Consider the following 14,354-nt stretch of genomic DNA (forward strand, 5'->3'; position numbering starts at 1 on the left):
CTTATGACGGAGACAGTTAGTGGCTAACCGTAGTTTAGCAACCCCATGTCCTAGCCCCCCTACCCCACACACCAGTCCTTGTTCTCACAGCCTGTCATTACACACTACCTATGGTTAGCCACTAACAGTTTCCACTAACAGCTAGTAGCCCTCCCCCAGCCAGATCGTTATCCACTCCTTTATCCAACCCTTCTTCTCGCTCTATCCCCACCTATCCTTTAATCCTTACATCCTCCCCTAAACCCTTCCTTCTGCATATAAACCAACATTTTTTTCTCTCAGTATCAGTTCTGAGGAAGGGACACCGGATCTGAAATGTTAACTCTGATTTCTCATCACAGATACTGCCAGACCTGCTGAGCTTTTCCAGAACCTCCTGGTTGTTGTTTCTGATTTACATCTTCCACAGTTTTTTGGTTCTAATTTACCGGGAGTTTGTAATTCAGGTCCAACAGCCTCTGTCCCAGACTCTGCTGTCTCTCCCAACCCCACCCAGTGACACGGCACCTGCACAGCTCATGGACCTGTGTCATCTTGCTGGCCACACCCTTCATTCACTCCCATTGGCTGCAGGACCACACAGACTCTCCTCCCATTGGTCTGGAGCTGCCGTCAATCAGCCGGGCCCCATTGTGATGAGAGTGGAGGGCTAATCCCTCTCTCTGCCCTGGGATGAGCTTCATCATTCACAGTGAATGGGGCAGTACCACAGAGCACAGGGCCTGGGGGCTATTCAGCCCATTGGGGCTGTACTCTCTCCCTCTGGAGATGCTGCAAATCTGTCCCAAATCCCCTCCTATTTGCCCACAGCCCCCCAAATCTTTCCTTAAAAATTAAAATTCCAAGTCTCTTTCAGAATACCTGCTGAATCTGTTTCATTCAGACTGTTCCAGATGCTCAGAACTTACTGAGTACAATAATGTTCACATTTTCACTTTGTATTATTTGCCAATTACTTGAAAGTAGTTACTAAAAGTTATGACAGTGTTAACAATTCCTCTCTCTCCTCAAATTCAAGACCTTGGAACCAAATCTGCACCATGTCAAAAACACTGCTTCACCTTCTCAGCTCCAAGGACAATTAACTGTGCTTCAGCTTACTCTCCACAAAAGAGGAATGCATCTTAGTTTATTAACGTCTTAGACATATACAGCACAGAAACAGAACTTCGGTCCAATTCATCCATGCCAACTAGGAATCCTAAACGACTGGAGTCCCATTTGCCAGCTATTGACCTGTATCCATCAAAACCCTTCCTGTTCACGTACCCAATCGGATGCCTTTTAAATGTTGTGATTTTATCAGCCTCCACTACTTCATCTGGCAGCTCATTCCATACACACAACACACTCAGCTTGAAAACGTTGCCCTTAGATTCCTTTTAAATCGTTGCCCTCTCAACCATGTGCTCTAGTTTTGGACCCATCTAACCTCAGGAAAAAGAACCCCGGCTGCTCACCTTATCCATGCCCCTCGTGATTTTATAAATCCCCATGAAGTCACCTCTCAGTCTTGGACTCTCCAGGGAAATTAACCCCAACCTATTCAGCCTCTCCCTGTAGCCCAAATCCTCCAAACCTGGCAACGTTTTTATAAATCTTGTCCGAACCTTTTCACGCTTCACAACATCCTTCCCTGAACAGGGAAATTCAAACTGAAAACAGAATACGAGAAGTGGCTTCATCAATGTCTTTTAAATGTTGTAATTGTACTAGCCTCCACCCCTTCCCTTGGCAGCTCACTCCAAACATGCACTGCCCTCAAACTGTCCAACTCTGGCAAAGTCCTTGCAAACATTTTCTGAAATGCTTCAAGTTTCACAATATCATTCCTGGAACAGGGAGATTGGAACTGAAAACAGAATTCCAGAAGAGCCTTAATCAATGTCCTGTACAGCCACAACATGACGGAGAGCATAACAAACGCTGCATACACTCCCTTACCTACCTGTGACTCTACTTTCAAGGAACTATGAACCCTCACTCCAAGGTCTCTTTGCTCAGCAACACTCCCCAGGACCTTACCAGTAAGGTGTATAAGTCCTGCCCTGATTTGCCTTTCCAAAAGCCAACAGCTAACATTTATCTAAATTGAATTCTATCTGCCATTCCTTGCTCCACTGGCCCATCTGATCAAGATCCTGTTCTATTCTGAACTAACCTTCTTCACTGTCCACTATACCTCCAATTTTGGTGTCTTGTGTAAATCTACTAACCATACCTCATATTCACATCCAAGTCATTTATTTAAGGTGTTCTGGTATCCTCCCACAATCCCACAATCCAAAAAAAAGTGCAGGTTAAGTGAATTGGCAATGCTAAATTGCCTGTAGTGTTAGGTGAAGGGGTAAATGTAGGGGAATGGGTCTGGGTGGGTTGTGCATTGGCGGATCGGTGTGGACTTGTTGGGCCACAGGGCCTGTTTACACACTGTAAGTAATCTGTTTGTCGAGATTCTATTGAATAATGACCTAACCTGTATAGATATTCTTGATAGGTCAACCTTTTCATTCTCAAAGCAGCTAGCTGAATCTTTTTTTGAATGGTCTCCAATACTGGTTTATCTCTTATTAAATATGGGAGCTAACATTGTATACAGTACTCCAAGTGAGGTCTCGGCAACAGCCAGTGTGGTTAACCAATCCTCACTCCATGCAAATACCTTACCCCTGACACAGTGAGCTCCTGTATTATGCAATTAACTTTTATGTAGCACCTTATCAGTTGCATTTCTAAAATCTAAATACAGAACATCATTGGATTGCCCTTTCTCAGCCCTGCTTGTTATCTCCTCAATGAACTGTCGCAAATTTGTCATAGTGTCTCTTTCACAAAACCCAGTCTACCATGTTAAATGATAAGCTTTTCTAAATGTCCTGCTATTTTTTACTTTAATATTCGACTCTGCCGTATTACAAAAGCAGATATTAAACTAACTAGTCTATAGTTTCCTGATTTCTGTCTCCCTTCCCTTCTTGAACAGATACATCAATCCACTGGATGTTTCCTGTATCCCCTGATTCTGGAATATTCCAATCGATGCCTTGAATATCTCTGCAGTCAGTTGCCCTAAAAGTGTTTGATCCAGGCCATTAGGTCCTGTCTGCCATTAGTCCTATTAGTTGGTCAATACTTTGTCCCTTGTGACAAAGACTGTAATAACATTTTTGTACTTATGATTAACTTGCTTATTTGCTACCTTTAGGATGATAACGGTATCCTCCTTCATGAAGATCAATGTAAAATATAGTTTTAAATTATCTGCTGTTTCCTTGTACCCATTATAAATTCCACAGTCAGAACCTCCAAGGGTTCGATCCTGACTTTAGATACTCAATTTTTATATACCTATACAACTCTTGCTGTTCATTTTTGTTTCTTGTCAATTTAATTACATGATCAGTTTTCTCCCTTTTTAGTCATCCGTGGCTATGTCATTCTTTTCCTTGTGGATACTGCTCTTGACTGCCTTTGTTACCCACGGGCGGTTCACCTTTCTCTTTGTGTTCTCCTTTTTGCTTCAAATTAACTTTTGCTAAGAATTATGTAAAACAAAACTCATCATATTACAGTGACTGAGCATGTGATTTTTTTAAACATTGGATGCCTTAATGTTCTCATTGGGTTTTGCTGTTTCAAAGAAGATCTGAGATCATCTGCAAAGGAGGTGGCAGCTGATTCACTGTTAATTTCCAAAATTAATTTGAATACTTGAAAAAAGAAATTATTTGCATTTCTGTGAGAGCAGGGATCTAGCCAAAAAGCTATTTTAAAAAGGTGGCACAGTTGTGATGGGTTGAATTCAAAAGCACAATGTGATCCAAGTTGTCTTCTAATCTGTGCTGTACTAATTCTTTCTGATTGAGATGACTGGGTTGGCATGTGTGCAGGTTGTAGCAGGATCTCTGACTGCCACAAACCGATCTGGGGGAACAGCTCCTGTGTCAGTGACAGTGCTGTTGGACTAATAGAGGCAACAACGTTCAGACTTCATGAAGCAACTGCGAACCAGGGTTGCAAACCCACAATCCGAAGAACTGCAGGTTCAGTGAATTGGTCATGCTAAATTGCCATACTGTCCAGCGATGCACAGTTTCGGTGCATTAATCAGGGGTAAACATTGAGGAATAGGTTTGGTTGGGATACTCTTTGGAGGGTTGGTGTGGATTTGTTGGGCTGAAGGGCCTGTTTCCACAACGTAGGGATTCCATGCTCTGAGTAATTTTGGGGATCTAACAGAATCCTGGTATTCAGAGGATTCTCTGTTAGTTAAAATAGTATTGTACACTCAGCTAACATTACCTTCTGAAGCAGTTTGAGGTCGACTGCTCTGTGCAATTTCACAGAACAGATGCTCTGGAACCAATCATGGAACAGCTATTTTAGACCTGATAATATGATTGATTAATGAGCTCAGAGTAAAAGACCCTTTTGGTAAGATACAATGCAGCATGATAGAATTTAGCTTTAGGGTGAGGAATTTGGTTCTTCAACTAGTATCTAAACTTAAAGGCAGTGACAAGGGGATAAGGTCGTAGTTCGGTAAACTGGAATGGGACTCTAGTTAGAATGTTAAAGCAGAAGAATATATTCAGTTATTTTATAATTCTCAACAATATCTATTAACTTTCTAACGCAGTATGTAGATTGTCCAACCAGAGGGGAGGCCATATTAGATTTGGTACTCGGTAATGAACCGGGACAAGTGGTGGGCTTGTTAGTGGGTGAACATTTTGGTGATGGTGACCACAATTCTGTGACTTTCACCTTGGTTATGGAGAGAGATAGGTGCGCACAACAAGGAAGTTTTTACAATTGGGGGAAGGGAAATTACGATGCTGTAAGACAGGATTTGAGGAGCATACGTTGGGAGCATAGGCTGTCAGGGAAGGATGTGGTGGAAATGTGGAACATTTTCAAGGAGCAGATACGACGTGTCCTTGATATGTATGTACCGATCAGGCAGGAAAGAAATGGTCGTGTGCGGGAGCCTTGGTTGACGAGGGAGGTTGAATGTCTAGTAAACAGGAAGAAGGAGGCTTACATAAGGTTGAGGAAACAGGGTTCAGACAGAGCAGTGGAGGGATACAGGATAGCCAAAAGGGACCTGAAGAAAGGGATTAGGAGAGCTAAGAGAGGGCATGAAAAATCCTTGGCGGATAGGATCAAGGATAACCCCAAGGCATTCTATGCCTATGTGAGAAACCTGAAAATGACGAGAACGAGGGTAGGTCCGAACAAGGACAGTGGTGGGAGACTGTGTATTGAGTCGGAAGAGATAGGAGAGGTCTTGAACAAGTACTTCTCTTCAGTATTTACGAACGAGAGGGACCATATTGTTGAAGAGGAGAGTGTGAAACGGACTGATAAGCTAGAAGAGATACCTGTTAGGAAGGAAGATGTGTTGGACATTTTGAACAACTTGAGGATAGACAAGTCCCCCGGGCCTGACGGGATATATCCTAGGATTATGTGGGAAGCAAGAGAGGAAATTGCAGTACCGTTGGCAATGATCTTCTCGTCTTCACTGGCAACGGGGGTGGTACCAGGGGACTGGAGAGTAGCGAATGTTGTGCCCATGTTCAAAAAAGGGAATAGGGATAACCCCGGGAATTACAGGCCAGTCAGTCTTACTTCTGTGGTAGGCAAAGTAATGGAAAGGGTACTGAGGGATAGGATTTACGAGTATCTGGAAAGACACTGCTTGATTAGGGACAGTCAGCACGGATTTGTGAAGGGTAGGTCTTGCCTTACATGTCTTATTGAATTCTTCGAGGAGGTGACCAAGCATGTGGATGAGGGTAGAGCAGTGGATGTAGTGTACATGGATTTTAGTAAGGCATTTGATAAGGTTCCCCATGGTAGGCTTATGCGGAAAGTCAGGAGGCATGGGATGGAGGGAAATTTGGCCAATTGGATAGAAAACTGGCTAACCGGTCGAAGTCAGAGAGTGGTGGTAGATGGTAAATATTCAGCATGGAGCCCAGTTACAAGTGGAGTTTCGCAGGGATCAGTTCTGGGTCCTCTGCTGTTTGTAATTTTTATTAATGACTTAGATGAGGGAGTCGAAGGGTGGGTCAGTAAATTTGCAGATGATACAAAGATAGGTGGAGTTGTGGACAGTGAGGAGGGCTGTTGTCGGCTGCAGAGGGACTTAGATATGATGCAGAGCTGGGCTGAGGAGTGCCAGATGGAGTTCAACCCTGCCAAGTGTGAGGTTGTCCATTTTGGAAGAACAAATAAGAATGCGGAATACAGGGTTAATGGTATGGTTCTTGGTCAGGTGGAGGAACAGAGGGATCTTGGGGTCTATGTACATAGATCTTTGAAGGTTGCCACTCAGGTGGATAGAGTTTGTAAGAAGGCCCTTGGAGTATTATCGTTCATTAGCAGAGGGATTGAATTCAAGAGTCGTGAAGTGATGTTGCAGCTGTACAGGACTTTGGTTAGGCCACAGTTGGAGTACTGTGTGCAGTTCTGGTCGCCTCACTTTAGGAAAGATGTAGAAGCTTTGGAGAGGGTGCAGAGAAGATTTACCAGGATGTTGCCTGGAATGGAGAGTAGGTCGTACGAGGATAGGTTGAGAGTTCTCGGCCTTTTCTCGTTGGAACGGCGAAGGATGAGGGGTGACTTGATAGAGGTTTATAAGATGATCAGAGGAATAGATAGAGTAGACAGTCAGAAACTTTTTCCCCGGGTACAACAGTGTGTTACAAGGGGACATAAATTTAAGGTGAAGGGTGGAAGGTATAGGGGAGATGTCAGGGGTGGGTTCTTTACCCAGAGAGTGGTGGGGGCATGGAATGCGCTGCCCGTGGGAGTGGTAGAGTCAGAATCATTGGCGACCTTTAAGCGGCATTTGGATAGGTACATGGATGGGTGCTTAATCTAGGATAGAGGTTCGGCACAACATCGTGGGCCGAAGGGCCTGTTATGTGCTGTATTGTTCTATGTTCTATGTTCTATGTTCTAAATGCACGATGAACAGCGGTGCATAGCTGAGGGAATTATGAGTGACATCAAATTGAAAGAAAAGATGTACAAAACTGCAAAGATGATGGTAGACCAGAAGGTTTAAAAATTTCAAACTATCGAAGGATGAACAAAACAACAGATAGAATATATTTTGTCCCTTGTCAGAGAGACTGTTGTAACATCTTTGCTCCCATTAATACCTTGCTTATTTCCCAGCATTAGGGTGGTAACAGTATCTTCCGGATTAGTAAGATTATTGGGCAAATTAACCCACCAGTTACTCAGTCTAAAACACAGTGCTCTTGTGATGCTGTGGTTGTGTCTCCAACTTTGAGCCAGAAGGCCTGGAACTGTCCCACCTGCTCCAGAGGTGTCATAATGCATTGAAATAGATTGATTGCGAAAGCAATACTGAGACAAACTTCAGGAGTTGAATGGACAATCTTGATGGTCTCTGGAAATTCCAAACATGACTGTTTTGTATCCTCACCTGAGGCCTGATCTCAATTAATCTGCCTCATTTAAATGGAATTGCCTTTTCTTGTGTTGAATATAATTGAAGTTTGTCCTGTCTGCATGCCCCCTTGTGCAAAACATGTTGCAATCTGTCAAAGAACAAGATTGAAAACTCCGATCAGCTGATAACCTGTTCAAGGGCTTAAACCAGTGGCCTTTTCCACTGGGAAAGTAGGTGCTACAGAATTGATCCCATTTCCCATTAAACTGAGACAGGTGGTGGTGAGATTGCTGAAATGTCTTTCACTGAAACATTTTTGAATTAAAATAAATTACTTTGGTTGCGGTGCAATTGAATTTAGAGATTTAGTGGGGAGTATCGACTGTTATCTCTTTGTTTGTTTCATCGCAGATTTAATGAGACCAGCCCAACGCCAGCCGAAACTGCGGAGAAACTGCCAGATATTAAAATGCGTAACTCTGCTTTATTAGCCAGTCTGTCTGAGTCATCCAGACTCAACCATCATGACTGGAGGTGGGCTTTTTGTGTTCACTGTGGATGCTTTTACAGAGTTCAAAATTAATACATAACATATTTCTTGAGAACTGAAAACAACAAATACTGAAGCTCACAGGAGGGAGCCGATGGCTGAGTGGTATTACTGCTAGACTGTTTATCCAAAAATCCAGGTTGCATTCTGGAGAACCAGGTTCGAATTGTGTCACAGGAAATGGTGGAAATTGAATTCAGTGAATATCTCGAATTAAGAATCTCATAACCATGAATCCTTTGTTGGGTTACGGAAAACCCATCTGCTTCATTAACATGATTGAAGTAAGAAGCTACCATCTTTACCTAGTTTGTCCTACATGTGACTCCAGACACACAGCAATGAGCTTGACTTTTAACTGCCCATTGGGCAATTAGGGATGAACAATGAATGCTGCTGAGTCAATGACACCCTCATCCCATGCACTTCTTTTTTAAAAAATATCGATGGAGAGACCAAGCTAACATTTTGAGTCCAGATGACCCTTCATCAGATCTCTGATCGAGTCATCGAGACACATCATTAACTTGCTTAGTCTCCATGGATGCTTTCTGACCTGCTGTCAGCTCCAGCCTTTGCCGTTTTCAGTACAGATTCCACCATCTGTAGTAATTTCCTTCTATACTTCTTCATTATGTTGTTTATTAAATGTCCACTAAATTGCAGCTACTACTCAACACCTTACCTACAGAGTACTGTGGCCCTGGTGTCAAAAGCCTCCATTAACTTGTTCAATTACACCATAGTTTAGGACAATTGCAAAATGCCACTGTGGCTGAAAAGAATAGAATCATAGTCATCAACATGGAAATGAACCCTTCGGTCCAACTCATCCATGTCAACCAAATTTCCCAAACTATGCCAGTGCAGTTTGCCTGCATTTGGCTCATATTCCTCAACCTTTCCTATTCTTGTACCTCTCCAAATGTCTTTTAAATGTTGTAACTGTACTTGCATCTACCACTTCCTCTGGCCGTTCATCCCATGTCCCAACCAATCTCTTTGTGAAAACGTTGGCAACTGATAGTTTCACTGTTGAATACGGTGTGTGAATCACTGGGGATGATTGTTCGTTCAGGACCACCCCTGTCTGAGCACAGCTTGAATGTAGCTTGGGCCTCCTTGTGGGTAACCACATGCTGCTCAAGGCTTTGTGTTTGCGCAGCGCAGCTGTCTATTGGTGGGGGTGGTGTGGAAGGAAGGAGGAGGCATGAAGGAATTAATGAATTTATGGAATATGGGTGTCACTGGCTGTGCGAACATTTATTGCCTCATTCTAATGCCCTTGAGAAGGTGGTTGTGAGCTCCCTTTTTGAATTACTGCAGTCCGTGTGGGTTGTAGGCCAATTAGTAGTGCGGTTGGGAGGGAATTCCAGAATTTTGGCTCAATGACACTTCAGGACTGCTGAAAGATTTTCAACTCCAGATGGTAGTGGCTTGGAAGGGAACCTGCAGGAGGTGATGTTCCCATGAATCTGTTTCCCTTTTCCTTTTATTTGGTATTGGTCATAGGTTTGGAAGATGCTATTGAAGTGTTATGAATTGATGTAATGTATCTTGTAGATAGTACATAGTGCTGCTCTGGGCATCAGTGGAGGAGGGAGTGAATGTGGTGCCAATCAAGCAGTCTGCTTTTTCCTGACACTGTAAGCTTCTTGAGTGTTCTTGGAGCTGTACCCAAACCTAGCCAAGTAGTGAATATCCTATTGCAGTCCTGAGTTGATTCTTGTAGATGGTGGACAAGCTTCAGAGATTTGGAGGGTGGTTTACTTACCGTAGTTATATGGAAAGTCCACTTCAATTTCTAGTCAATCGTAAACCCCCAGAATGTTGATGGTGGGGGATTCGGTGATGGTGGGTTTGAAGAAAGAGGCTGCAAGGTTTTTGGTCAAGGAGCTTCAGGCTGAAAGGGGGGGGGGGGCGGAATAAGGTAGAGGCTAGAAATAGATAGGTGGGGAAAGATGCTGCAAAGGAGACATCATGGTCTTTTCTCTGTGCTGGGCCCAGCTGGACTGCTGACACTACTGTAGAGATATTGTGCCTCACCTCACCAAATCAAACAGCCTCTCACCATAGTCTTTCCAATACCATGCCCATTAAACACCTTGTATTAGTCCATTCATCTTACTTCCTCCTTTTGAAATAAGAACATAAGAGCATCAGAATTAGGAGCAGGAGTATTAATCCAGCCCCTTGTACCTGCTCTGCCATTTGATACAGACATGGTTAATTTAATCTTGGCCTGAACACCACTTTCCTGCCAGCTCTCCTTAACTCTTCAACCCATTACTAATTAAAAACCCGTGTGCCTCTTATTTAAATTTACTTCATGTCCCAGAATCCACATTGTTCTGAGGTAGTGAATTCCCAAGATTCACCATTCTCTGAGAGAAGTAATTCCTCCAACTTTCCCTTTATTGTAAACTTACAACGACTCATTGTAGATTGAATCAGCTTCTCTGCATCTACTTGGTCAATCCCTTGACCATTTTATAGACCCTCAATGATACCATCTCTCATTCTTGGGCTCCAATGAATATGAATGGAAATAGTGTTTGTAGTTCAGCTGGTGACATTTTAATAACTTTGGCAGAGGATGTTTATTCAAAACTGAGCTGGACAGTTAGTGCTTTTCAAATACGAAATAGTTGATGAGATTAAGTACATTAATATATTGGAGTTTTGTTTTTAGGAAGATTTACTGTTGGGAAGATTTGGTTAAGGGAATATTGCAGTCAAAGTTGTGGAAGCTTAACCTCCACCCATGTTTGAGGTCGTACACTGTGGTCAAAAGACTAAAGAGACCACTTCCTCTTTGGAAATATGTCCTTAAATAGAGCAGAGGGATCTGGAGATAGGAATGAGTCACTGGCAGCAAATGGCACCGGTTTGTGAGGTTAGATGGAGAAGTAGGTCATGGGTTTATTTCTGTGGGGACAGAATGGAAATGTGTTCGATATGTGTAGGACCATGGACAGGTCACCCTTGGAGCACTGCACACAGTTCGGATCGGGGAAGGTAAAGAATAGTTACTGGAATTATATCCAAACTGAGTTTGAATTCATCAAGTAAGACTGGGCAGTGTTGTCTCATTGAAAAAGAGTGACATGGTCCAGTTACGTTTGATCGAGTAGACATGGAAAAGATGTTTCTGCTTGTGAATGACAGAATCCACTGGATCTGGGGATATAATTGTAATCACTATTAAATCTAATGAGGAATTGGCAGAGGGCGACAAAGTCTTTACCAAAAAGGGGTTTGAATGTACAACTTACTTCATCAGGAATAATTGAAGCAAATAATAGATGAATTCAAGGAGGAGCTTGGAATATAAGAAATCGAAGAAAACTATGTGGATGGGTTTAGGTTGGGAAGGAAGCCTGTGTAAATCACAAATACTGAGAACCTGTTTTTGTGTCCTGAAACTATGCATCTGTGTTGTTCTGTGACATTTCTTTAGGAGCAGCAGCGGCAGTAGTAAACAAGGCAGCTCACCCTTACCATTCTTGGAGAAAAGTAGAACCTCTGGCCACACAAAAGGGAAATAGCTCTATTGAGGAGATGGTTCAAACAGTGGCCAACGACTTGATCCGCAGAGACAGTGTGCCTTCATTACCTGGTGAGAAAGGTGAATTCTTTCACCAGAAATGATGTTTTGTCCTTCCACTGATCTCATGACTTAAGCAGGGAAATGTGTCTCTTCAGTTAGATGATTTGAATCAATCAAATCTTTTGCTACGTGAGCACTCCTTCCCTACCCAAAGGATATGTGGGTCAAATAGGCACATGTCCTGCACTGATTTATTTCAAGATTCCTTTATTCAGTCATGTGCTTAAGCTACTCAATCCAACTTCCTTGTGTTTCCCCTTGATCTGTGGTTGTGCATAAGGAAACTTAAACAATGTCTGATTCAATATCAAAGTTGTGTTGAATCAATAATTGTAGCCCCACTCTGCTCTTTGAGCAGATAATTAATCCAAGGATTCTAGCTCAGCCCCTAACTTCAAGTTCAAGTTCTAAACCTTTCAGTGAACAATGGAAAATAACAAAGAACAATGTCAATCATTTATTGTCTCTCCAGACTCTGCTTCTGTTGCCACTGAGTACTCCCTTAAGTTCGACGAGTCAATGACGAAAGATGAGATTGAAGAGAAATCCGTCCATTCCCTTCTGCCACCAGAGAGCCATCACCGCTTTAATCAGGGGAAGAAACACAGCCAGCAGCATGATTCAGATGAGGACATAGTGCAGGACCAATTGGCTTCTCCAATGGATTAGGGTGAGTGGTGGTACCAATTACTGGGATCTCAGTGCTTGGAATAGTTGCTCCTCTCCATGTTCGAGGTACTTTGCCATGAGATTCAGATGGAGAGGACGAGGACCATGTGGTGTAACGGGTGTGAGCCAACAGTTGGGCAGGGCCTGTGTTTTTGAAAAATAAAGCAAATATCACTTGGTAACATTGTGCCCAGAGTTTATCAATCATGAAGGAGAATACATATTTAACATTGTTAATCTTTGTGATTGAGTTACCATGTCATGAAGACAAAGATTAATATTTAATGGTATTCATTGCTTCCCCAATCAGATAAACACAAGGCAAATTTGACTGCGAAGAATGTCCCTAAATTTAAACCTTTCTACTGTCCATTAAAGGTAATAAGATGCAAAAGATGTCCTTGCAGAGGAACTTAATTTGAACAAGAGACATTTGTGCAGATAATAAGAGATATTCTCATTGGAAGGATATGTTTAGTGATATCCTGCACGGATCGATGTTGGAGCCCTAATTATTCACTATTCATAATGAAAGGAAAGCCACATTCAAAATCTGGGGCCACTCTGCAGATTACTGCGATTCGAAGTGTAGGTGAATGGAAGCATAGCATTAGAAAGTAATATTGATAGATTCAGTAAATGAAAAAAAAACGACAGATGAGTTTGTGTCTGCAAGTGAGAGGTTGGATCAAAATAGGATATTTCTTGATTGTGAAAATAGAGACAGTAGACTCCAAGGAAACTTGGTGGGATTGATCCAGCTGTATAGTTCATGAAAATGTCACAAACAGGTTCAGAAACGTGACCAAGGGGCCGGTAGAATGTTGACATTGATCTCGACAGAAGATGGGATACCAAAGGATTAGAAGTCATGCTTCAGCAAATCCGAAACTAGTTAGACCAAGCTGTCAGGGCTGGGCACCATGGCTTAAGGAGAGTATCACTCTGAGTGGAAGGGCAGTGTAGATTTACTGATGTGATACTTGGATTCCAAGGCTTAATTTAAGAAGAAAGATTACACAGATAAACTGTTAGAGTCAGAACATTGAGGTGTGATATCAGGGAACACTTTTATACACAGAAATGGATAAAGTTTGATAAAGTTCCACAAACAACGATTGATTGGAAATCATTTGCAAATTTTAAATCTGAGATTGGTAGATTTTGAATGAAAATACTGAAGGATTATGGGACAAAGACAGGGATTTGTCATGATGATGAAGGTTACCATGATTTGGGTGAATGGTGGAATAGGCTCAAGAAGCTAAATAGCCTCCTCGTGCTCTGATGTTGATGTAACCATGGCACCCTTATTCTCTGCAAGTGCAACTCCTGTTGTGTTTTTGGTTATTATCAGAACCTGGCAGCAAGTTAGTGACTGGAGTCCTAACCAGAAAATCATCAGGATGAGGGCCTTCGCCTGTCTTAATGTGTTTCACAGCTGATGAAATGACACAGCCAGCACTCTCCTTCCCTCTCTCCCCCCTTTCCCACTCACTCCTCCCGTCCCATCCCCCTCCCCCACCCTCTCACGCGCCCCCAGCAAACCCCTCTTAACCCCCACCCCTCTCCCACCCCTCTCGCCCCCATCGCTCCCCCCTCTCCCCCACCCCCCTCTCGCCCCCCCCCGCACCCTCCCTCACTCCACCTCTCGCGCCCCCGGGCCACCCTTCCCCCCCATTCACCCCCTCTCACTCCGCCCCCTCGGCCCCCCCGGGCCACCGTTCCCTCCCTCCCTCCCTCTCTCACACCCCTCTCTCTCATCCCTCTGTCTCTCACTCGCCCCTTCTTTCTCTTGCCCTCTCTCTCTCCCCATCTCTCTCTCTCTCACTCCTTCTCTCTCTCGCTCTCTTCCCCCCCACACCCGCTTTCTCTCCTCTCTCACCCCATCACTGTCACCTTCTCTCTCTTACACCCACTTTTGCCCCTGTGTCTCTCTATATCTCTCTCTTTGTTCCCCCTTCACCATCGCTCACCTCTCTCGCTCTCTCTCTATCCTTCTCTCTATCACCTCTCTGTCTCGCTCCTTTCACTCTCTCTCGCTCTCTCTGTCGCCCCTCTCTAACCACTCCCTTGCTCTTTCTCGATCACTC

This window comes from Chiloscyllium punctatum, chromosome 6, assembly GCF_047496795.1.
Source record: "Chiloscyllium punctatum isolate Juve2018m chromosome 6, sChiPun1.3, whole genome shotgun sequence".
Taxonomy (NCBI): Eukaryota; Metazoa; Chordata; class Chondrichthyes; order Orectolobiformes; family Hemiscylliidae; genus Chiloscyllium; species Chiloscyllium punctatum.